Source organism: Chamaea fasciata, unplaced genomic scaffold, assembly GCF_029207755.1.
Source record: "Chamaea fasciata isolate MVZ Bird 193981 ecotype frontalis unplaced genomic scaffold, bChaFas1.0.hap1 SCAF_9, whole genome shotgun sequence".
Classification (NCBI taxonomy): Eukaryota; Metazoa; Chordata; class Aves; order Passeriformes; family Sylviidae; genus Chamaea; species Chamaea fasciata.
Genome location: NW_027094094.1, coordinates 1,602,397 through 1,628,043, shown reverse-complemented (window position 1 = coordinate 1,628,043; position 25,647 = coordinate 1,602,397).

The window sequence follows — 25,647 nt, the reverse complement described above, 5'->3', positions numbered from 1 at the left end:
AAACCCCGGCATAATCCCTCAATTCCTAGCGAGAGACACCTTCATTTTTTGTCGCGGTTGTTGTTTTGTTTTCCAAACCGATTTTCAAACCAGAGAGAAGCGTGTCCTATAGCAAACAGTCTAAAACAAATGTTGCCAGCTTCGCTTCATTATGTGGTACATTGTAGTTTTATGCATGTACGCTGTGTGAACAAGAGGGTTAAAAGTTAAACAGTAGCCTAGGGCTAACACACTTGCAAGCTGAACAGGTACAAAATAGGCTTTTGTTGCTTTCCAACTATTACTGTATGTCTTTAGCAGAAAATAACGGAGGGAGCGGGCATCCGTGTGCAAAAAAATGTATTTCCTGGCCGTGGCAGGTACTGTGGAATGGGGTTGGTTTAATGGCTGGAATGCCCATATGACCTTTAATCCAGCGCCGTAAATTTGTCAGTGTCTGGAAGTGGCAGGATATCATCCCTAATGAGGCCAGTTTTTAGGACTGGGTGCATCAGGAGTAGCATGGGAGAGGGCGCTGGGAAGGGAACCTCACGTGGGTTTTCTTTTGGGGGGGGAAACGTTGGTGAATCATTAAAAGGGAATAAAGGAGCGAGCGGCGACGCGCCCGTAACAGTTCCCGTGAAGTAATGAAGGGCCGGCGGAACGCGGCAGGCTCCGGTTGTTCCCTGTTTCGTAAAATGATAAATAACTCCTCGTCATGTTTATGTATAATGAATTACAGCCCCGCCACGTTTACCTTAGTAACATTTTACAGAGGTTGTATTTTACTCCCAACTACCAATTATGTCATCATCCTGGCATTTACCTGGACGTAATGATACACAGCAAAGCCATTCTTGGAACATAACTCATGGCTTAAAAGTGTTTGTAAAGCCAGACTGCATCCTATATACTCATAATGACTTGGAGATTGCTATTAAATTTTACAGATTAAAGTTTACTAAATCTTAAAAGTCTTGCACCGGTTCCAATATTTCTTATTAATCCTGAAGGAAAAGATATTCCGCTATGGAAATGTCAAAAACTGTGCAAGCCTATCTGAAAATAAATAGAAATAACCCAAGCCAGGGGCAGAGAACTTATCAAACAAAGACACGAGACAATATAAGTACCCCAACTCCAGTATCGAGCTGTATATGAATTTTAATGGTTGGTTTGACCTGCCATGGGATGTTCTTTGCACCATCATTGTTGGGGTTTTTTTGTGGAAAACAGGCTGGGAGGGGCAGAGACGCTTCCCAGTGCAGGTTTCATTTCTGCAGGACCCCAAAACCTCGGTCAGAAATATCTACTGTAACATTATCTTACATTTATTCAATTTAATTTCGGTTTGAGAAGGATAGCATATAGATCTTTTTATAAGCTTGTAAGGTCACCAAATTTAAATTAAAGTGACCTCTTTTAAAGCACATTACTAAAAGTACTATGTGGAGGGAAATTTAATATGAATGGTTAAAATGCATGGAATTCAGATTTTACTGTCAAACAGCTCAATTAAACAAATTGAATTTTTAAGCAACAAAAGGGAATTGAATCAAATTAGAACCAGAGTGGGATCTGAAATGTGGACATTTATGAGTGATAGTCACAGGGCCCTCCAGCAGTGAGTTTTCTTTATTTGTTGCCTCAGCAGTTAGAGGGGTTGGCAGGCTGCAACACAAAAGGATAAAAATGTTCACCATTGAAACACAGTTTTTGGCTCCCAATAAATCATCTGTCACTTCATCACAGCCCAGTAGATAATGAGCAATAAAGTTTTCACACTCAGGCAATGAGGAAGCAGACACAAGAAATACAGCTAAAGCTGCCGTGTCTCTTTTCTGTAAATGCAAGGTGCTTTGTGTAATAAATGACCTCTGGATTTCTGGAAAAGAATAATTCCAGCCTCGGTAAAATAAACCATTTGATGCACTAAAAAAAGCCAAATCTAATAACATTACTTAGTTCCTTTAATGAAAGAAATAATCACATTATATATATGAGCTACAGCCATCTATAACAGGAAGAGATTCCAGGGTATTACCTCTGAAGTTGTCTCTCTATTGCCAGCAAAGCACATTGCTGAAAATACAATAAAGCTGCACAATAATTTCGAGTGGGATTGTTTGCAGAGATTCAGGAGACATTTGTGTTTGGGGCCCGAGCCTGGGAGGTTCTCCCAGCCCTTCCTCCCTCGCGGAGATGGATGCCCAGCCCTTCCCCAGGGACCTGCAGCACCACAAAGAGCCTCTGAAGGTCTCAAGATGTAACATCATCAGGGCAAATTAATTGCAGACAGGTCCTGCCTTGACCCAGAAATGTAAAGTGTTAATTTTTGCCTTACTCTGATGCGTCCTCTCTGCTGTTTTGATGAATATTTTGCGTCGTTACGGGCAGCCCAACAAAAAAAAAACCAAAAAACTGTTGCTCTTTAGCTCAAAATCATTGCTTGGTTTGTTGTTAACACTCAGGTTCGGCTTCCTGATGATGCTGAGGATATTCATCACTCCAATTCCATATCAAAGCCATTTCCATCAAGGATACCTGGGATGGCTGCCTACAAAGTCGAGTTCACACACAAAATGTATCAGTCAAAAAGTGACAATACGGCCCATAAACCACATAAAACATACATTTATTCACGTTTTAACTTTATATCAGCATTTGAAGGGACTTGAAGCAAAATAAGATCAGATATTCTTGTCATATGCAAATGACAACTTAATATTTGCATAATATGTCAAGGTAGAAAAATGCAAATAAACTTTGGAAAAGTCTGTATTTTTGTCATTCTCTCATATAGCTAATTAGCAACTTGAAAGGAAATTGAAAGCTTCTCTTTTCTGAACTCCATGTCAGCTAAAAAAGGCACCAAGCTCTGCTCATTTTTAGTCCATGTAAGATGAGCAATTAACATCCCCCTTTTATTGAACTGCTACACTGATCCATAGCCATAAATGTTGTTTATCAGCTTCCCAAGCTGGATACGGCCACGCAGCCCCCTTGGAATAGAGGTCACGCAAATGGAAATGCAAAAGGCCATATTCTGCCATCAAAATGGTGCCATTCCAAGCAAAATTCCTCACAATAAACGAAACCTTGGATTTGCCCCACAGCAGAATCAAAAAAAAAAACAAAACAAAACAAAACAAACAGAACAACAAAGATGGACTTTCCTGCTGGAAAATACGTGAAGAAAGGGTTTTCAGCAGCTCAAGATCTCGGTTCATTACAGGGTTTAATGCTCTGTGTGAAGGTTTGTGCTGTATTTTTTCCCCCAATATTAAGGATGTATTATTTATGCCGACTGTAGCCACGCCACAGAACACACGAGGAGAGTTTGTTTAGCAACAGAGTGAAAAAATATTTGCTACAGGGGCAGTCTGGCAATATTGCTTGTTAAGACATGCTATTTGTAAGCAAATTTATATGAAAAGTATGCAATGTCTAATACTAAACTACTCCAGCCCCAGACTGAAGGGTGATTTTACAAACGTCCTGCAGCACTCAATCATTCCTTCATTTTAATGTCTTTATTTTATGATTTTGTTGATGAAATACTACTTACCCAGTGCTCAAAATTCCTTTTAGGCTGCAGGCACTGGCTAGTTGACACGGCAAGCCATATTTTACAGCTATATATTTCAGCTTTCTCTGTCCAAGTTGGAGGACACAGTAGCCAAGATGGTTTTTCATAGTAGAAATATATTTTCATATTTATTTATTGATTTGACTAATGTATCTATTTTTCAATTCACATGCTTATGTTTCAATCCATTAAAGTGATTCATGGTCAAATAATATGTTATTGCAAGTACAAAGAGGAGATAAAACCACTGTACACTGGCTATAACACAAGAATAAAAATAATAAAAATCCATTGCATGATTAAATATAGTTTTTAATCCCCACCTGATCACGTGTAAACTGATGTTTTTAATTATTTTTCTTTAGAATAAGTAGGGGATTTTTTCTTTTTATTTTCTGTAAAATGCAATTACTGATTAAATAAATACTCAGAAATAAATACTCTAACCCAACCTAAGTGCTCGATGTTAAACTCACATAAAGCATCAAATTACTGGCAAAACAAAAATTAAAAAAACCCTCAAAATGTTTTTAATTAGTTCAAATGAGAGCTGGATGGCAGCTGGTAAAGGAATGTTGAGGCTGTCACCTCCAGCTCGGGGCTGGAGAAAAGCTGGGCATGGTGGTGGCTGGAATTGTGGTGGTGGTCACTGCTGAGGATCACCTGGAATTCCTGGTCCAGTTTTTTGGAGACAGGAAAAAAAACCCACAGGAAATGCAGAGAAAGCCCATCCATCAGGAGGAGCAGCCCCAAGTCCCAGCTGTGGGACAGGGCAGCCTCCAGGGCAGGGACCAGCCTTGCCCTTGTGCTGTTCTGAGACTTCTCCTGCTGCTTCTTCACCAAAAATTGCCTTTTCTCCTGTCCCTCACTTCCCAGCTGAGGAATTTTACGGGAATGAAAGCCGATGCCAGATGAGGCCTTGAGGGTGGCCAGAGTGGGTAGGATCCTCCAGCCAAGGTGGAAGAGGCAAAAAAAAAAAAAAAAAAAAGAGGGGAAAAAAAGGGAGAGAAAGAAAAAGAGGAAAATAAGAAAAAGGAAGAGAAGAGAAGAGAAGAGAAGAGAAGAGAAGAGAAGAGAAGAGAAGAGAAGAGAAGAGAAGAGAAGAGAAGAGAAGAGAAGAGAAGAGAAGAGAAGAGAAGAGAAGAGAAGAGGAAAAAAGAAAAAAGAAAAAAGAAAAAAGAAAAAAGAAAAGAAAAGAAAAGAAAAGAAAAGAAAAGAAAAGAAAAGAAAAGAAAAGAAAAGAAAAGAAAAGAAAAGAAAAGAAAAGAAAAGAAAAGAAAAGAAAAGAAAAGAAAAGAAAAGAAAAGAAAAGAAAAGAAAAGAAAAGAAAAGAAAAGAAAAGAAAAGAAAAGAAAAGAAAAGAAAAGAAAAGAAAAGAGAATTCTTTATTTCCCTTTTCTGCCTTAAAAAAAAAAAAGAAAAACAAAACCACACCAAATGAGTTTTAGGGAATCATTTTGGAGGGAGCGTGGAACAAACTGATGCTATTGGTGAAGACAAAAAAAGAACAAAAAACTCCAAAAACCCGAAATATCCCGAAACTGGGAAGATAATCAGCCTGTGAGGGAGCTGGGACTGAAATACAAAGGACAGTAAAGCAGCCCCAGAGGAGGAAGGCTCGGATCCCACAATGAACAGTGGGGTGACATCCTCGCACACACTCCAACCCCTCTGTGCTTTTGCAGGGCCCGTGATGGCTCCGTAATTATCGCCCAGCCCCGGGAATTCCCCTCCAGGCACCAGCTGAGGACACTGCAGGAATATCTGGGAATGAGGCCGGGAGGATGCAAAATTTGGGAGGACATCCACGGGCAGCCCAGGCAACCCGCCCTGATCCAGACAGGCTTCCAGAGGCATCTCCTTTGTGCACCCTGGCTTCAGGAAAAGGGAAAGGTACTTTAAAGTCACCTTAGGTCCCCCCGGGAAGCAAGAGCACAGAAGGCTGTCAATGTGTTGAGGTAGAGCAGCTGAGAGGCTCTGGAGAGAGAGAGCTAAATGAATAGAAACTTGTTAAATGATGTGAGTTAATGAGAGCATTTTGGAATTAACCAGCTTCCATGACTTTAAATAAAACCCCAATGTCATTTTAAATTGGATTTTGTACATTTTTGAAACCATTATTTATTTTTTTTTTTCCCTTTCTGTGAGGTGCGTTGGTGGGAAGAGGGAAACATTAAAGTTTAACCTCCTCAACCCACTAGTGGTGAAATATTGGTATTTTTCCAGCGGATTCAGAAATAAGGGAAGAGTGGCTAGAGCCAAGAGGCTTTCCAGGAGATGGGGAGTCACTCAGCCCTGTCGCCACTTTTGTGAGGGTGAGGAGCCGGAGTTTGCAGCCAAGAGCAGGAACGTCAGTGAGGCCACCATGCTCTGACCCCACATTGTCCCATTGGTCACTCCAGTCCTCAATCCAGACAGGAGGAATTCCATCCCTTTTGCACAGTGGATGGACACAAAAGGTTTTGAAGCTTTGCTGTGTGCCCTGTCCCTGTGCCTTGTTGGCAGCTGGAGCTGGAATGGCAGCTGCTGGCATGGACATACCTGGATCGCTCAGCACCCTCCCTGTCCTGCCCTTATGGCACTCAGGACAGGTGAAATGGCCACAACCTCTGAATTTTTATTGGTATTTTTATTGTTATTTTGGCCAATTTTGTTTTTTCTTAAAGAAAGCCTCTCATAGGCAATGTTTGGAAGATGAGGGAACACGCTTTGAAGGAAAATCAAGTCAGGAAGAACCCAAGTCATTCCCAGGTGAGCCTGGCTTATAAAACAACTCAGTTCCTGTATCACACTTGTGCTGAAAGCCAGAATAAGTCTGGATACATTTTGGAAGGCAATTTTCCGCATCAGTTCTGTATTTACAGCCGCTCAGATTTCTTCAAACCACCTCAGAAGAACGTTCCAGAGGGACAGGCACCAGCCTGGGACTGTCATGGCTAAGGTTCAAATTTCTTTATTATTTACATGCCCACGGAGAGCATCCTGTTTGATACCTTCTGAAATATTCATGAAATTCCACTGCAAGATCTTCAAAATTTATATTTTTATTTCTTGCTTTCTTTGTGTTGTCCTTTCTTGCAGGTGCAAACTGGGGATGTCGGCGCTGAAGACCAAAGGGACATTAAAGGTTATGATGGCATCCCTGGCAACAAGACTCTGTAAAAATATTTCAGGTCAAATAGAATCACAGACTGTTTTGGGTTGTAAGAGACCTTAAAGACCACCCAGTTCCAACCCCTGCCATGATCAGGGACACTTTCCACCAGACCAGGTTGCTCAGAGCCCCAGAAATAATTAAATTTGCTCAGTGTGATCATTAGTTGCCCTTCCGTGACACCTTGCTTCTACAGAATGACTTTGTTCGGAAAGAGAGCACCTGTGGTGGTGGAGGGCAGGAAAAGTCCCAAAGGCATTCCCAAGCCATAATTAGCTTTGTGATGCATAAACACCCACCAAAAAACCAGATTCCAGCTGTCCCTTAAAGAAACCGTTCTGGGAAAGGATCCAGCACCTTAAATAAAGGGTCTCCAAATCCTGGGGCCAAACCTTGGGTGTTAATGTTGGACAGGACTGCCAGAAAATGGGGCTGAAAACTGTGCAGTCAGGACTGGGGAAAGAAGTCTCAAAATGGAAGAAAGAATGGGAAAGAAGGATGGGAAGTGGGACATGGGGAGTCCCACAGCTGTCCAGGGCTCACTGCAGGCTGCACCAGGACAGAGTCACAGTAAACTCAGCACTGAGCCTCAGCTTAAAAATTCACAGAGGTTTTATATGATAATTACTGTTATTATAACTGGCCCATGAAATAAACACCTCTCCCAATTATGCCAAAGGCACGAGGTCCTTCAGAGACAGAAATCTCACAATAAGATTTACTCCCAGCATAACGATGTAGAGGGAGAGAGGTGCAAGATGAATAACAATAATATTATCGTACATATAATGTATGTTTTAATTAGTAAAGGTAATCAGATGAGGTTTGTCACGATTATATTAAGGTCAGGTCTCCACATGGTTTCATCAACAACATATTAAGACAAGGGAGGTGATGCCAAATTGGGGTTTAAACCTAATCAGCATAATTAAACAAAGCAAGAACATGTGTTTAGAGCTACACCTATTTTACTGATCTCTCTATTTTAATTACTCTTGCAGAGTAAATATTAGGACCAAAATAACTCCTAATTAAATTCTTTCCATACAAACAGAAAACACAATCTTCTTTTAATTTGCTATTTTTGTCGAACGAGTGTACAATATCCAGATCTTTTGCAGGAGAGAAACCATTTCAAAAGTGTGCTCAAATTATGCTAAACAGCCCAATACATTCCAAAGTATTGACATACTGGCTTCGAATGTGTGGGAAACGGGAAACTACACTGGCCCAAAAAAGTCATGGGAAACCATAAAAACAAACTAAGCATAATTTAAACTGATTGGATGCTTCCTTGCAAGAAGTTCTTAGTTTCTAAATACAAAATTGTGGACATTGAAATGTGGTCAAGTTATGACTTGAATTAGAAAAACATGTTTTCTTAGGTTTCTATCTTGCAATATTTGGCACAACTCAGACACTGGGGAAAGAGTTATGTCAGTAACATTTCCAAAAGTGTCTAAGCAGCTTTGCCTGGAGTAACACTGAAATGGGACTTAGGCACTCAGAAGTCCAGAGGACATGAGTTTGTAAGGGCTTCCAAATGTTTAAAGCTGTCTAGGTGTCCAAAAGAACAACATTAGGGGCATTTTAAAATTAATTTAAGGGCTTTTTAAATTAATGACCTGAAGGAGATGGCATCCCATCCATGTCTAGTAGAAGATTGGACTTGATGATCTTGGAAGCCTTTCCTGACCTCAGTGGTTCCATGATTATACGATTCTACTCTGCATAAAAGACTGGGGGTATTTTTAAGAGTACCAATCTTTGGAATAAACCTAATATCCACTCAGGTGACCTGTTTCACGCCTGATGCCTCGGATGGGATTTCTCTGAATTTTGTTGCATGAGTAAAAGCAGAATCAGGTCTGTAAACAGGAGCTGTAGGTAAAGATTCCACACTGGAGGCCTGTAGGTCCTCCTGGAACTTGTGATTAGAGGGAAAAATCTCTGTGTGCTGATGTACTTGAAATGGGTTTCACAGAGACACAGAATCCCACAATGGCTTGGGTTGGAAGGGACCTCAAAGCCCATCCTGCTCCTGGCAGGGACACCTTCCAAGCCCCAATGTCCAACCTGGCCTTGGACACTGCCAGGGATCCAGGGGCAGCCACAGCAAATCTGGGAATTTCATCCCAGCCCCACCCCACCCTCCCAGGGAACAATTCCTGCCCAGTCTCCCACCCAGCCCTGCCCTGTGGCAGTGGGAAGCCATTCCCTGTGTCCTGTCCCTCCATCCCTTGTCCCCAGTCCCTCTGCAGCTCTCCTGGAGCCCCTTTAGGCCCTGCCAGGGGCTCGGAGCTCTCCCTGCCACTTCTCCTCTCCAGGTGAGCACCCGCAGGTGTCCCAGCCTGGCTCCAGAGGGGCTCCAGCCCTTGGATCATCTCTGTGGCCTCCTCTGGACTTGCTCCAACAGATCCACACCCTTCCTGTGCTGAGGATCCCAGAGCTGCCGGCAGTGCTCCAAGTGAGATCCCGTGAGGGTGTAATAGAGGGGCAGAATCCCCCCTTCCCCTGCTGCCTGTGCTGGGGGATCAGCCCCAGTTCATGGGGGGTTTCACATCCAACCTCTTGCCCGTCAGCAGTCCCCAATCCTTCTCCCTGGGGCTGCTCTCGATCCATTCAGAAAGCCTAAAACTGTAAATCAAATTCTCACTTAAGAAGGAGAGGAGCTAAAACACGCACCAGGATGGGGGGCTTTTCTGTCCCTGGTCTCCAAGGCAGCACAGCAAGAGTTAAAAATCTGGGAGCAAGGAGTTCCCAAAGCCTCCTCACGGAGCTCAGCCCCAGAACGATTCCGATCCCGTCGGAGGCGCTGCTGGCATTGGCATGCGAGGGACCCCAAATGAGTTAAGAACTCTTCCACTCCATCATGAAGAATTGTTCTCCAGAGTAACCACCAGTGGGGAAATGCTTAAAACACTTACCATATGTGGCTAAGAAGGGCCTAATTTGTCCATTTGGAAATTTTGCCTCTTTTGAAAGGATAGTTAATTCCAAGTAATTTATTTCATAGATGAAGCTTTCTTCAGGAGTGGTTAATATATCACCCTTGGTTGCCTGAACAATTAGAAATTGTCACCAAAGAAAAATGTCGCAGTTCATGTAAATAACTATTTACCTAAAGGAAATGGGAATCCACAAGAGTCAGCACACTTTAATGAGCCATGACAATAGGGGAAAAAAAAAAAACCCAGCCAATGGTACAGTGATTCTGCTAAAGCTGACATTGCTTATGGTAAAAATTGGCCAAAACAACTATTATTTGTTGGGTTTTTTTTTTTTTTCATGTCAGAAATAATGCAGCTTGAAATTTTCAACAGGCAACAGGAGCGCAGACCATTTGTTACTTCTAATGGCCTAATTGTTCTCCTGGCAGGAATAAAAAATTAGGGCACTTATGTCATTTACCTAAATTTCTAATTAATGCAATGGTAATAGAGAAACTGGAGCAGAAGAAAGTGAGGCAAAAAAAAAAAAAAAAGTAAGTTGGGTGAAAAATGTTTCTCTTGGCCTTTCTACAATTTGTCTTTGTTAACTTTCCTATGGTCTTTCCCTCTTTAACAGCAGGTAGAGTGATCTCTGCAGAGATGTTCCAGAGTTTTCCAACTGGACTGAGGCATGCTGGGCAGTGAAAAATATGATTCCTTCCACCTGAGCTATTGAACAGACGTGATAAAAACACCAACTGCAGCACAATGTCCTTTATGTTGCCTCGAAGGAATGTGCCATTAAAATTATGTTAGAAATATTCTTCAAAAGCAGCTAAAAAATCTGCACTTGGGGCTGCAATTCCACCCACAAGTTTTCCATTGCACCTGTGATCTGATGTCCGGCTCGCCCTGCAAAGAAAATCCAGGCTGGTGTATGTCCTCATTAGGATGCAGGATGAAGAGAAATGCATCAAAATGCATAAACACACCCTAGAAATGCCTCTGAAAGTGTCTGGAAATCACTTTGTCCTGCAGCACAGGCAAGTGTCCCCCATCTCCTCGATATTTATTGTTGGAATGACATGGAGGAGGCTCAAGGTGATCCATTTATGCTCATCTTCAAAGAATTTACACCCACTCCTTTGAAGGAGTGCCACACCTTGATCTTGGCACCCCCAATGCCATTAAAACACCATTAAAAGGAAATGCACAAAAGCAGAAAATTGGGGAGATTTTAAAAGGAACCCAGAGAGGTTTTATCCAATGAGAATTCAAGGAAAGGTCAGATGGAGATGGGATCCCAGCCATGCTCAGATCTACCTGTGCTGGTACTTTCAAACGTTAAAGTGAAGTTTCCTATTTCTTTACAAGTATATTCAAGTACAGCTGTAATTAAACTGTGAGTAAAGCAAAAGCAAACCAAGTAAACATGTACATGTGCTGGTAAATTATTCCAATTTTTCTCTTAACGCCTGAGGTGCTTTCCTTAAGTACTAAATGGAAATAAAGAAAAGGGAGAGCAAGAGCAAGGTCAAAAATTCAAACTCGCTCCACCAAATGCAAACTCAGGGTCACAGGGAAATGTCAAAGTCTGCTGGAGGTTCATCTTTGCAATGGGCAAAAATACTCCCTGGTTTCTGACCACATCCTAATCTGGGGAGCACCCCCCAAACATCCCTGGAACATTTTCCCCTGACTTTTCCTTCATAACAGCCGTTTTTGCCTTAAAACAATGTGAATCCCTTTCTCATCCATTACCTGGAGTATCCTGGAGCTCCAAGGAGTAGCCTTAGTGCCCTCACTAGAATAAAGCCACCGTATTTCAAGCGTGAACAGCAAACACTGATCCAGGGAACATTTATGTTCTGCCATCAACAAGCCCTCGACACCCCTAGATCTGAGCGTGCAAAGTGACTGCAGGAGGGTCCCAGGGCAGGCCTGGGAGCATCCCATGGGATGGTTCCCTCTTTCTCAGGCAGGCAGGAACATCAGCTGACCCCCCAGCTCCACTCTCCCACCTGGGCCTTGCCATTCCCTCTGCAACCTGGAGGCACGAGTGAGGCATGAGGGCAGGGCTCACAATAGCCCCCAGAACTGGCAGGAGCAGAACTCCAGCAGCACCAGCAAGTCCTGTGGAAATAAACACGTTACAGGCAAAGGTCATGGTGCCTGTTAATATAAAGAGTGCGTGGTGTATAATGCATTCAAATGCCGGAGTGAGAGAGGGAGATAATATGATCCATTTGCCAGATTCCTCCTTTTAGTTGTAACACGAAGCCATTCCGGGCTGGAATGACCCAGAGATGATAATGAAGCGGATGATGATGCCATTGCCTGTGATAATGGTGTGACAGGGAGAATACCCTGGAAAACTGCACGAGCTGATAAGTGCAAAGGTATAAACAAACCCAAACAATATGGACTTATAGACATTAGCGCTGAACAAAAGAGAGGAGGAAAAGCAAAGCCAACTGATCAACATTAAAAAAAATAAAAGACTTTGCAAGGGTGACTTTTTCAGCGATTTTTTTGGAATTGCAGCTCCCAAAACCAAGTCCTTCCCGGCTGGAACAACAGCCAAGTGTCTCATCCTGGGAGGGGTGGAAGGGGGGCACCTCTCCGTGCTTGGGAACAGTTTGTAGCAAACAGCCCGCGATATGAAAATGTATTTAATGCAATTAATAATTTAAGAAGTGAGAGCATGTGCTCTTGGAGAGTTAAATGCTTGTCAGAGTGATAGATGCACGCTTCAGCACCAATACATTTCGTAGGAAGAGCAGAGGGATTTTGCAAACTTGTGTTGACCTTGGGTTGAGGTGGAGAGGAGGCAGATTGCGAAGGCAGGCCCGCGTACAGCGGGACTGCGTCAGCCCCGCAATTTACAGCCCTCTCCCCAATTAAAGGACTGTAAAAACATTAAAATTAATGCAGTCTTAACTCCAGAGCAGGCTCTACTTTCTTAATTAGTGCATAATTATTCAGTTTTTGATATCCTGGAAAATTATCACATGGAAATTATTTTAGGCGCAGTAACAATAGCAAAAAAATCTCTCTGCCCCCCCAACTCGATTAACATGTGGAAGTAATTAACACTTTATTACAGTGAAAATACTATTACTGCTAATGTTTAATGACTTTTGCCATTGCATCATAAGCAGGAAATTTAGAACACTACAGAGCAACGGTCTGCCATAAATACAGTCCAAAGATTATAAACCAGAGTCAGATGATTCGCACTAACAGCGTTTAAGACAGGGATATGACATACAATACGTTTCCAAAATGTCACGGGCAGGAAATATAATTTTCTTGATAAAGTCCACTCCATACAGCCAAGCAGGCAGTGCAATAACGCTGGATGCGTTCGGTGTAGGCAGCAGCGCTCGAGCCCTTGTAAAAGCCTGTTGTTAATCAAATTGAAACATAAAACCCCAAGCATAAAGTTATTTTCTCATAACAGTTTAATAGAAATTTCCAATCAAACAAAGGCCAAAAAGTGTTATTACAACATGAAGTTCCTTGTATAAACAACTTAAAATGAAGTAGGGGAAAGTTTCATGGGATTTATGGATTTCTTTATTTTCGTTATTTCGAGTAAATGTCTACTGTAGATCTCCTATAAATGTCTCGAGAAATTATGCACCAGCTTTAGATGATTCACGCTAACAGCAATTAAGATGCTGAGTCCACGTAAGTGTCGAAGAGGCCAGTGCTCAAGGAAATATCATTCCAGCTCAGCTGGTGTGATGGAGCCAAACGTGCCAGAGACAAAAGGAGACCAAAAGGGATGGAGACAGCTCTGCCTCGAGCTGGGCTCCTCCACGGCTGTGACAAGGGGACAACAGATGGGCGGAACTGGGGCCATGTTCAGGAAAACGTTTCACTATCAAAATGTAAATAGAGAATTGTGTTTAATATTCAGCACGGCCTTATGGAAATTCCCAAACAAACAGTGGCGTAGAGCAACGCGGGGCGAGGCATCTATAAAAGGAAAACCAAAACAAATACAGAAGGAAACAAACGGAGAACAAGGCTGACCCCGGTGAACCTGCATAAAGTCACTCTTTGCTTGTTTGTTACTGTTTGTGCTGTTGGGCTGAGAATTAATGAAGCTGAGCGCTAATCACGATTCAACCCGTGGAATTATTTTAAATTTTAATATTCTATGTGCATAGCTCATTGGGCTTTCCCCTTTTAAATATTTTTTCCTTGATGCTTTAAAACACGTTCATTGATCTGGACCCGTTTCACTGGCAAGCTAATACAGTTCATAAATTAAGGAACTCTTGTTTTAGAAACATCTCCTTGATCCACAGGCCATGGATATGGAGAGGAAGAATTTGGCACGAGGATGCTGAATATAAATTGCTCTTTTGGAAGGAACTCTTACCAGCCAACGTCTGGAGCCAGCAGGCAAGAAGAATTCACCTGAAGTGGACAGAGCTCTTCGCTCTGGGATTAACTTGTTGCAGTTGCAAATGAATCATGAAACCAGCTTTGGCAAAGCTTAGCCCGGGCCCGCGCTGGAACCGAAATAATCTATGTGAAAAACCTGAACTGGATTACGAGGCCATCTGGAATGCATTGGCCGTCTGCATTAGGAGTAGCAGTTTCCTTGACAGAGGTTGTGAAATATTAGAATTCCTAATGGAAGAAATATGGCAGTGCAAAATGACACAAAAATCACACAACCTCATTCCCTGACACGGAACAGTGAAAATGCGAATCTTTCTCTCAAGGGTGCTCTATCAATCCTTTGCAAACAAGGCACTTCAGGCAGGCAGAGGAGGGGCTGACAGGGCTTAACCCTTCCCCACCACCAGGCAGGACAAGAGACAGCTTCCCTCTCTTTGGGGAGGCCAAAAACAGGGAGAAGGCATGGCAATCGTAAATCCACATGGGAAATTCCTTCCGAAGGGGGAGGGTACCTCCAGCACAGCCATCCCAGGGAGCTGGATACCCCAGGGACAGACTCCTGCCACCCTCACCCTCCTCTGGGTGATGCTCAGATGTCTCTAAGGCCACTCCCTTGGCAAATACGATCTGTGTGTGATGCCAAAGACAGGGAGGAGCCAACTGGCCTATGGTCAGCAGCAACCAAAGCGCTGGTTTGGTAAATCTGTAATTAACAGCAGAAATCATGGCAATATGCCCCTCAAAATATCTTGTTTTTAACATTTTTGGGGATGGTTAGCCTACGCTTTAGAAGGCCTGGCCCACAATAACAGTTTGCTGCACTAACATTTCTGCCCCCTTGGTATTTGCATTCAAATGATGAACATTCTCCTGGTCATGATGATTTCCCAGTAAAAATTCCAAGGCTGGGACCCTCCCAAAATGTGTTTTTGCACAGTTGGTGTCATCTACCTAAGAATGGCTCCATATTCTTCATGTTTTACTCTTAAAATCACACTTTGTCCCCAGGTCAGCCATCCGACATCGCAGTGCTGAATGTCTCCAAGGGTTTGGAAATACCGGAAATCTTGTGGCACACCTGATGGAATTTAATATTATTTACTCATTGCTTAATAACAAAATTTAATTTACACCGAAGAGTACAAAAGGCGCCACAGGTCATCAGATTTTCTGAGTCAACTAGGAAATTATACAAGTAACAATAAACAATAAAAATAATCACAGATAATACTCTGAACAAAATCATTTGGCCAACTGACTCAGCATCATTTACTTTAAACCAGGAGCGTGTTCTAACTCCAGACAGGGAAAGCTGGATAAATCCAAAGCTGCCATTTTCATTATACAATATTAAATGACCCTCAATACCACAGAGGAAAGGTTAGAGGGGCTTGGATGTCCTGGCTGTGCTTCTGCCAGGACTTTATAGCAGCGGCCAGGCCAGCACTGCTCACCCTCCACACGGATTCACTGGAGTCATCTTGGATAAAATCCATCTTTGGAAGCACCTCCCTGACTTAGGAGCCCCCAACATTTTTGGTTGCAAGTGCTTTTTGAAATTCCCAGCCCTTGTCTCCTTCATTGTCATTTATAAGGCGCACAAAGCTACTGTTTATTGCTGCTTCCCTGCAGAAAAGGGAATAACTCCAAGATAGATTTTCTGTTTAGGAAATAGATCTGGGTTGAATTATTCAAAAAGGCTAACAATATCCAGCCCCAGAAAACTAAGGAAGGGCATTGAAGACTCCAGAGCTAAGGGGCTTTTATACAGCAGCCAATTGTTATGACTCCTTTTAATTAAAGACAAATGAATTAATTGATATGAAGTACTGCTAGGCAATTATTTTGCTGACATTTTGTCTCTTTTGAGACACACTTGTTTACTGCGTCTCTCATCTGCCAAATCCTACCGCCATTCTGCACTATTTTAAACATGTTTAAAGAGTTAAAGCCAAGTTTGTACTGTCAGAAACTTTTTACATTCATTTCATATTTGAGTTAATGGTACACACATTAGGCCTAATATTATTTACATTTTTTAATCCATCTCCCGTCCCTAGGCCATCATTGTACATGAGATATTGCATCTTAATGAATTTTTCTGGTTAAAGATTTTTTAAATAAATGAATAAATAAATAAGTAATGAAACGCTGATTTTTATCTCACTGTACACAAGTTCACTGGTTGTTTCTTTTTTTTTTTTATCTTTTTCTTTCTGGTTTGCAGTGAAATATTTTCATCGTTTTCTAAAGATATGCATGAAAGTGCAGAAATGATGGCCGGTTTTGGAGCAAACCTCCAGCAGCAGCAGCCAGCAGTATATTAGCCTTTACACAGGAGGTAAAATTGAAGGGTTATCTGGAAAACCATAACTGGCCCAAACAATTTTACATTCCTCTGATTATTTGGGGGAAATTGCTGAGCTGGAGTTTCTGTCTGTATCCCCCAGCATGAGTGTGACCCATTTTTTTGAAGTCACAGACGTGTCCCCCCGGTGGTTCAAACGTGCAGGATGAGATCACAGGAGACTTGAACCCTTTTGACAGAAGCAAGATGTATTTCAGGAAAGCATCCACGGGACTTTCCCACTGCTTTTGGTGTGGGATGGGCTCAGCTCTGTGGTCAGCAGCTCCTGGAAGCAGCAAGTCCTGGGAGGACTGGCTGTGAAGTGAGTTGTGGACACACAGGACCGCAGGACACCCAGAAGCTGAGCCCCTACCTGTCAGGTCAGCAATCATGTCAGCTGGCAGGTTGTAGATCTGCCCATCTCTGTGATACCTCTCTCTGTTGTGCGCATGAAAATAAATAGCAGGCTGGAGAGTAATTAATTTGCCGTTGGTGAACTAAATTAGCCCAGAGGAGCACGGGGAGCCTTCAGAGACAGGTAACCTGAACCTGCCCACACACATTTAAAGAGCGAAGTACTCAGAAATGCCAAGGCCGTGTGAGTATTGAGATATCAGTTGTCTTCAAGTCACTATGTATGTGTTGAACTCTGGGCTGAGTGCAGAGAAATTGCTTCCATTCATGCAATTCTATTCCCTAAAAAACGGTCCAGGCAGCCAGGTGGGGTCTTCTACCCCAATGTGGTCTCCTACCCCCAACACCACACCATTAAAATCAGCAGGATATCTTGAAGACCTCCATATATAATACAAAAAATTGGCCTTTACAGAAAAAATCCCCATATATTTTACTTATTTTTTTTTTTTTGCTCACAGCTACTATGGAATTCCTGTCTCTTACCATTAAAAAGTCACAGATTAAATTCCCCAAATGGTGACATTGCAGGAGATATGAAGGTACCTGCTTTGGACTGAACAAGTTTTTACAGAACGAGTCTCATTTTTTCAGCCTCTTCAACCTCCAAGTCTGGAGTTTTGCTTTCTCTAAGAGGGGAGTTTTGGATTTTCATACAACTCTCAGATTTGGGACTCTGCTATCCCCTGAGTGTGCCTGGTTTCTCTTAGACAGTGGTTTGGGCTATCAGCAGCTCCTATAACTTTTCCCCCTGATCAAAGCACGTGGATGGACAAGCACAAACAGGCCAGGGCACAGTGCCTCTGTTTTCCCTGTTTGCCTATCGCCCGACCAGACATTTCTGCACATTAATCATACTTAGAAGACTCAGCAAAAGGCATCAGTCACTTAACAAACTGTCCCAGATTTATCTGGGGGCAGCAGATGACTGCTGACTATCTGGGCCTGCTATCCAGGGCTCCTGATGAAAGGCAGCGTGAGACCAAAGTTGCACACACGGCAATCGGGACTTGGCACCGCTTTCAGCAGCCCCCCAAAGCAAAGATAGAGGGAGAGATGGGGAAATGGAAACTACAGAGATATTCCCCCTCCTCTGCATCTCCCCAGGGAGTTCTAACAATGATCAGCCCCATGGAAACTTCAGGCACTGGTGATTCCTGCCACTGCCTGGAATGAGTTGCTGGAGTGTGTCCAGGGAAGGGAACGGAGCTGGGGAGGGGCTGGAGAATTCCTGAGGGAGCTGGGGAAGGGGCTGAGCCTGGAGAAAAGGAGGCTCAGGGGGGACCCTGTGGCTCTGCACAAGTCCCTGCCAGGAGGGGACAGCCGGAGGGGTCAGGGTCTGCCCCCAGGAAACAGGGACAGGAGGAGGGGAAACCTCCTCAAGTTGCGCCAGAGGAGGTTTAGGAAGAAGATTAGAAAAATTTCTTCCTGGAAAGGGCTGTCCAGCCCTGGCACAGGCTGCCCACAGCAGTGACAGAGTCACCATTCATGAAGGGAATTAAAACATATGTAGGTATGGCACTTGGGGACATGGTTTACCGGTGGAGTTTTCAGTATTAGGTGAATTGTTGGACTCAAGACCTCAGAGGTATTTTCCAACCCAAATGATCCTGCAACTCTGTGGATAAGGGGAAGAACAGGCTGTGTGGATAATGCAGAGCACAGGGGTAACTGCCCAGAGCTCCAACTCAGTGTTTCAGGAGTGGTCCCACAACATCTCTTGGGGTGCAAAGCATGGCCCTATGCCCTGCTTTGTAACAAAAATCCTTTCATGTGGTTGCCTTCTCCTGACCCAACTGTGTCCAACACTAAGCCTGGCTGGATTACTTCCACCGGCTAAGCCAGCAGAGCAATTTCTTTGGCTCAGCAGAAAAAAAAATTTAAAAAAAGCTGGTGTTTCTGAAGCTGAAATTTCATCTCGAGTCTCCTGAGATCCCACGCATGAATAATGAAATAATTGTGTGTCCTCACTCGTTGCTCCAGCGTGTTCCCATCTCTGCTGTTCCCGTTTTCACGGCGGCAGGATCCGCGGAGCCAGGGCTGAGGGATGAACCATAGCCCAGCCCCAGCCCTGGCAAGGGAAGCCTTGCAATCACAGCTGACAAGGGGGATGAAGTTTATCTCCCAGAGAGACATCAGGAAGACATTTCAGCCCTTTTCCTTTTTTTTTTTTTTAATTTAGCTCACCCTGTCCCACTTATGTTCCTTAAACCTTCTTGGCAAGAACAAGAGAAGCCCCATTTAACCCAAGCGTGGGCAGGAAATCACAAATTTCACTGCATGGATTCACAAATTAACTCCACAGGTTCACAGAATTCACCAGGACAGCCTCGGAATTTTCTTCCCCCACGTTCCCCAGTGCACACTGTTGTCACACCCAAGAGCGAGACGGACCCGTTAATCAATTGTACCTCAGCACTGCAGCTTTATGTGTGTGTTTCAGGCCTTTACAATACAATAAAATTTACAGCTCGTATAATTAAGAATATGCCAGATTAAACAAATTAAAGCTCAGCCTTAAAAAAGAGAAAGCTCTATCAGATCAAGGCATTAATGCAGGAAAGAAATTTCAAATTCAAATCAACAATGTCTGAAGGCTCAGAACACAAAAGCTGTATAAGAGTGGCTGAGAACTACTCCAAGACCTATTTCATAACCTCAAGGTACAATTCATGGCATGGGGCACCAGAAGGTCACAAAGAATAATTGAGGGCAAGGGTTAGTTGGAGATTTGTGGAGAAGCCAAGCTGTTCCAGCAATTTTTATTCTTTTCTTATTCCATGAAAGTAAAAAATAATAATAATCTGTCCTGAAATTTGCATTCATGAAAGGCTCTTTGTCTCTCTGGTGTATTCCTAGGTGTGAGAGCATGGAGCAGAGGAGAAGGGAAGCCCAAACACCCAGAGGCAACCCATGGAACGAGCCCTCAGGCGGGATTTGGAGAGTCTCCCCACCCAGGATTCTGTCTCTGCTTGGCTCTGATATTTGACTCCAAGAGCAGTTGCACAACTTGATTTAAGCGTTTCCCAGTAGATGCATTTTGGGATGAGGGACAGTGCTGCAGACAGGGGAAAACAAAGTGGGACTGGAGTATTCAGCCTGTCTTCCACACCCTGATCATCTTTGTGGCCTCTTCTTGATACCTTGGGACAGCTGAGCTGGAACAGAGACTGCACAGAGTGGAGAACAAAGCAGAGATTTATTGAAAGGCCTCCAGGACACACCTTGGGCAGGACAAGAGCCTGACCAGGGCTACGCCCAAGGTGGACCCAAAATGGTCTCAAAATGGACCCAAAATGCATGACTGGTCACGAGGTCTCACACTTTTATAAGTTTTGGTCCATTTGCATATTGGGGTTTAATTGTCCAATTCCAGCTTCAGGTTATGAAGTCTCATCCCTCTTGTTTCTCTCTTCAGCCCACCCTTGTTTGTGCTTTTGGGCCTGAGTGTTGTCCTTGGTCTTCAGCAGGAAAAGGCTTTGTTTTGTGTGGCCCATCTGTCAAATCCATGAAGATAAAATTTCTCAGGGTTCACATTCCCATTTTTCCTTTACAGCATTTTGCCATTTTTCAGGTAATGATTTTTTATTTTCACTCAGTTTCTCTTCTCCCACATCAGAAATGGACCTTTCTAAAACATAAAATATTGAGTTTTCAGGCTTTTCCCCCCGTAAGATTCTTCACAAGTTTAGAACACAGACAACAAACAATACAAACATCAAGTCTTGGGATCCAACACTGAGTATTATATTGTGTATCACATCGTATCAGACAGTCAGAAAAAGATTCTTGCTTCATAAAACAGGACACCAATGACAAAAACGAATGGCTGGAAACAGCAGAATCCTGGATCCGTGCCGGAGATATTCCCCCTTCCTCTTCACCATCAGTCTTGGCACACAAAGTTCAATGAACAAGAAGTTTTGCACTGCTGTGAAAATTACTCTACTATGGATTTTTACAATCATCTGAGACACTTCCTTTAAAAAAGCTCCAAGGTCAGCAGCAATCTCCATTTTTCCATTTGCTCCCCAAAAGCTGTGCATGATATTGACAATAGATATATATATTACTGAGTTTCTATAAATATATAAAAAAATATTTGTTTCTGTTTTGAAATCACGTTTCATATGCAGTTTGTGCTCGATTTCAATAAGCACCTAATTAAGATAGATTTTTTTTCCTCCAGTGCTCTTGCAAATTCTATTTATTTAGCTGCTTCACATACTGCAGGCTATCAAAACTGCAAGTTCAGCAGAAAGAAATTTTCAGGCAAAAAGGGTGAAAGGGGGACCAAGAAAAATGATAAATTTGGGTTGGAATAAAGCAAGAATTCTGATGGTATTGGAAGATTGCATCTTTGGGTGCAGGTGTTTGGCACTTTGGGGACATGGTGGGGCTGGTTGGTGGTTCGGCTTGATGATCTTGGAGGTCTTTCCCAACCACAATGATTTTCTGTGACTCTGTGATCACATTCATCAGCCTGGTGTTAAATTGCTTCTGGATATCCCACCAAAGGGTTTCAAAGCAAAACGACTCCTTATTTCTATCCTTATTCACTCATTTAAACCCTAGATGGACTCTTCCCCTCACTCCCCACTGGAAGATGTGGGGGACAAACAGCAAAACCAATGAAGTGGGCAACAGGATTTGCAAGTCCCTGATAGGTTTGGCTAAAAAAACCCCAAGACCTGAATCTTGGATTTATGATGTTCTGGAACTGGCTTTTCTGTTTTAGTTTGGGAATAGAGTTAGGGAGACTTCGTGCTTGAACCACTGAATATTTGCACATGGCAAGTGTGAGTCAGAAAAAGGAAAAAATTATTATTGATATTCAGCACATTGTTGTCCTTGTGCACAAAACTAGAGATTCCACTAAATGTAGCTAAAATTTTCAGAACTTCCAAACCCTCTGGACTAATAATATTTTTGCTTTTTGTTTTATAAGACCCAGTCTATTTTTCCCATCATTTAAACATAGAAAGAAAATTTCTTACTTCCTTATTTAGCAGACTTGGAAAACCATTATCAATCATCAAAAATATGTATTAGACACATTTATTCCCCTGACAAATTTATGCCAGAAAACTGATAGACTTATTATAGAACCTCTTCCCACAACAACAACAACAAAAAAATAATCCATAGTTTCATGTGATTCACTCTTAGTCTTACAATTTGGGAAACAAAATCTTTATCCAACAGCATAGCCCTTGGAGCCAATATCTGAGGAAAAAAAATCTTTTCTCTGCAAAGTACCCATATTGAAAGCATCATAAAGGTATTATCATCTACTATGACTATCTGAAACTCAAAAAAAAAAAAGTAACTGTATTAAATGGATTTTTTTAATCCCCGTATGTTCCAGTAATCAGTAAAGCAGATTTAAATCTGCTTTTTTCTATCACTATTAGGAGAGAAGAAGATCCACAAAGCCCATATTTTAAGGATGTAATTTATTACAAAAGTTTCACTGCAGTTTTGGTTTTGGTTTTTGGGGGTTTTTTTCTTTTTATTTTTTCCCCATCTCTGCTGATCAGGATTTGTAATAATACACTTATTGTAGCTGATGTTGGGAATCCATCCTTTGTAATACTTCTTGACATAATTGCAGCTTTTGACACACTCAATCGTGGGATCCCCCTAAACCATCTTGAAAAATATGTTGGTCTTTCAGGTTCGGTTATTCAGCAGCTCAAATCTTATTATAACCATCGACTACAGTTTGTTAATATAATTTCTCCCCATTCCTCCCCTTACATTGTCATCTGGAGTCATCTGTTACAATGTCATCTGCAGTCCCACAGGGAGTTGCTCCTGGTTCCGTGTGTTCCTTTATCTACCTGCTGCCTGTAGGAGCTACAAACCCCAACTACAGAGACCTGGGCTCTCTAATCACGCAACACTTTAATTTTCCATTCCTTCTCCCTATTTATTTGATCAATATTCTAATGCTTCTCCCTCCTGCTCAGCTACTTAGACGAGACCCAGTTTAAAAAAAAAAATAAAATTAAAAAATAAAAAAGAATGTTATTTTAAAACATTTTGAAATTATACCCCAGAGACAGAGAGAGGCAAACCAAGTTTTTGATTACATACCTTTTCCACAGCCGGGTGATTCATGCTATTGTGCTTTTCAAATCCAGAATTGCTTTATTTATTTATAAATTTCCACATATTTGAGCATGTAAAAATGCCCAACAATGTCGTAAAACCTCAACTAGAAGCAATAAAAAAAGGCATGAAGGAGAGAAAAGGAGCAAAGCCAAGAGAAAGGAAAATTCAGTTTGGAGCTGCACCCAAATTCCAGCAGCCAGATTTCTATTTATGACACCACCTCTGTACCATGGCACCAACTTTAATGGATGATATTTACCTCACATTCCCCATAAAAACCAACCAGGAGCTGCTTTTTCAGGAACCACAGGGGAACTGCAGCTCCCACAGAGTTTGGTGGGCTACACCAAACACCTGGAGCTTCAAAAACCCAACCTAACTCTTGTTAACACGGATAATTCTCCTTCCCCCTGCTTGGCAGTAAAAGATTAGCTGGAAAAAGAAATATCCTAGGGAGCAAGAAAGAGAAGTAGCTGTCTCTTTTCTACCTGCAAATGGGCAATTTCTGATTTTCAGGGAGGGATATTTGTTGGAGCGTTGTACAGAGTCCCTTTTTCTGTTCTTCCAGATTTATCTGGTGTTCTCAAACTGCCCTGGTTAAGTGAATCTCCCAGTCTGGAGAAAACAGCCGGCTGGGAACGTCAACAACAAACAGCCTTCTTCTTAAATAAATCTTTTTCTGCTTCCAAATCTCTGGAAAATAACAACAAAAATATAACAAAACAAACCGAAGCGAAGCAGGCCAAACCAAAACAAACGAAAACCAAACCAAAATAAACTAAAAGAAACCAAACCAAACCAAAGCAAATGAAACCAAACCAAAGCAAAGCAAGCAAACCAAACCAAACCAAAGCAAAGCAAAGCAAAGCAAAGCAAAGCAAAGCAAAGCAAAGCAAAGCAAAGCAAAGCAAAGCAAAGCAAAGCAAAGCAAACCAAACCAAACCAAACCAAACCAAACCAAACCAAACCAAACCAAACCAAAAGGAAGGATTTTTAGGCATTTCTTCAGGCAGCTGCTGCCCATTTCTTCTCTTTTCCACCACCTTTTTGAGAGACATTTGAGCATACGTGTCTTTTTAACCTTCTCAAAATCATAACATGAGTTACTCAATTCATCCACTCCCCTGTTTGCCCAGAGCAACTGTGGCTGCCCCTGGATCTCTGGAAATGTCCAAGGCCAGGTTGGACACTGGGGCTTGGAGCAGCCTGGGACAGGGGAATATGTCCCTGCCATGGAAGGGGTGGCACTGGGATTGTCCTTAAGGTCCCTTCCAACCCAAACCATCCCATGATCCACCCTCACTCCGTGGAACAGCTGCTTCTGAACCTCGAGAAATTTTTAAAACCTGTTTTGCTGAAATTAGTCTTCTGCCAGCTTTATTTTGTTGTCACAAATAATTCCATTTTTCACAGCTTAATGATTTCCATTTCGTTCCTGCTCTCCTCTGCTGTGTACAAACTCAGTGGCACTCCTGGGAAGAAAGGTATAAAGAGAAAAACTTCTGGATTTGTTTGGTTTTTGTTTTTTGTTTTTTTCATATGCATGTTTATAAATCAAGCAGTTTAATATCTAAATAAAAAAGAGATCATTAACTCAGCAAATGGTTTGGGTTGGAAGGGACATAAAAGTTCATCCAGTGCCACCCCCTGCCATGGGCAGGGACACCTTCCATTATCCCAGGTTGCTCCAAGCCCTGTCCAGCCTGGCCTTGAAAAAAACTTTGGGGCAGGAGAAGGAAAATGAAGAAAAAAGCTGTAATATTTTAAAGTTATTTCCTTTTGTGTCACCAAATATCAAGTACCACCCTTGATTTCAAGCTCCCCAATTACCACCAGGTTTTGAAAGTTTCTTGACAGAGCAAGACCTTTAATAACATGCAAGACTTTTGCATTCCATGTGGATAAAATATTGATATGTGCAATTAATTTGTTTGACCATATCGCAGTAAAGAAGGTTAGAAAATCAACGTAGCCACACACAACCTTCTCCAAACTGCCTCTTAATTTTTATTTTTTCCTGTTGATAGTGGTGGTTCTGCCACAAGTCAACCCTAAAGCAAATTAAAAAATTAATGGTTCGGGCATGAGAATAATTATTGTGGGAAAGGCCTGAACTGTGCCTTTTCCAAACAGACCAAAAAAAGATTGATGCAGAAATGACCCAAGTGGGCCCTATGAGCTTATTCAATAAGGGTCCACTCAAATTCCATCTGTGAACATTTGGTCGGCCCTTTTATGGCAATGAGGCCATTCCTCCAAGTCCATATTAATTTTTGTGCACATCTGTACACTCACCTAATCCCTACCCACAGGCCACTCCAATCACAATTAAAAGAACAACTTTAAAACTGGGCGAATTTTAATCACGACGAGTTCTGTCGGGTTATTAAAAAAAAAATAAAACCTATGGAAGTTGTTAATTTTTTTTTTTTTTTTTTTAATTTCCACTTCATTTCAAGAAGGAACTGGTCAGGCTGGTGAACCTACAGTGTTGTCCTCATGGCTCTGTGTCTTGGTTTAGATAAAACCCATGACACTCTGATTTTTATTTGGGTGCAGAGCAATAGGAAGAAGCTTTACTGGGCTTCTGGAGCAGGCTGAATTCAGCATTCCAGTGCTGAGAGTATTCCACTGCACAAATCTGGAGTTTACCCTGAGATCAACAAGTAAATTACAGTTTTCAGCCTCTCATTCTGAT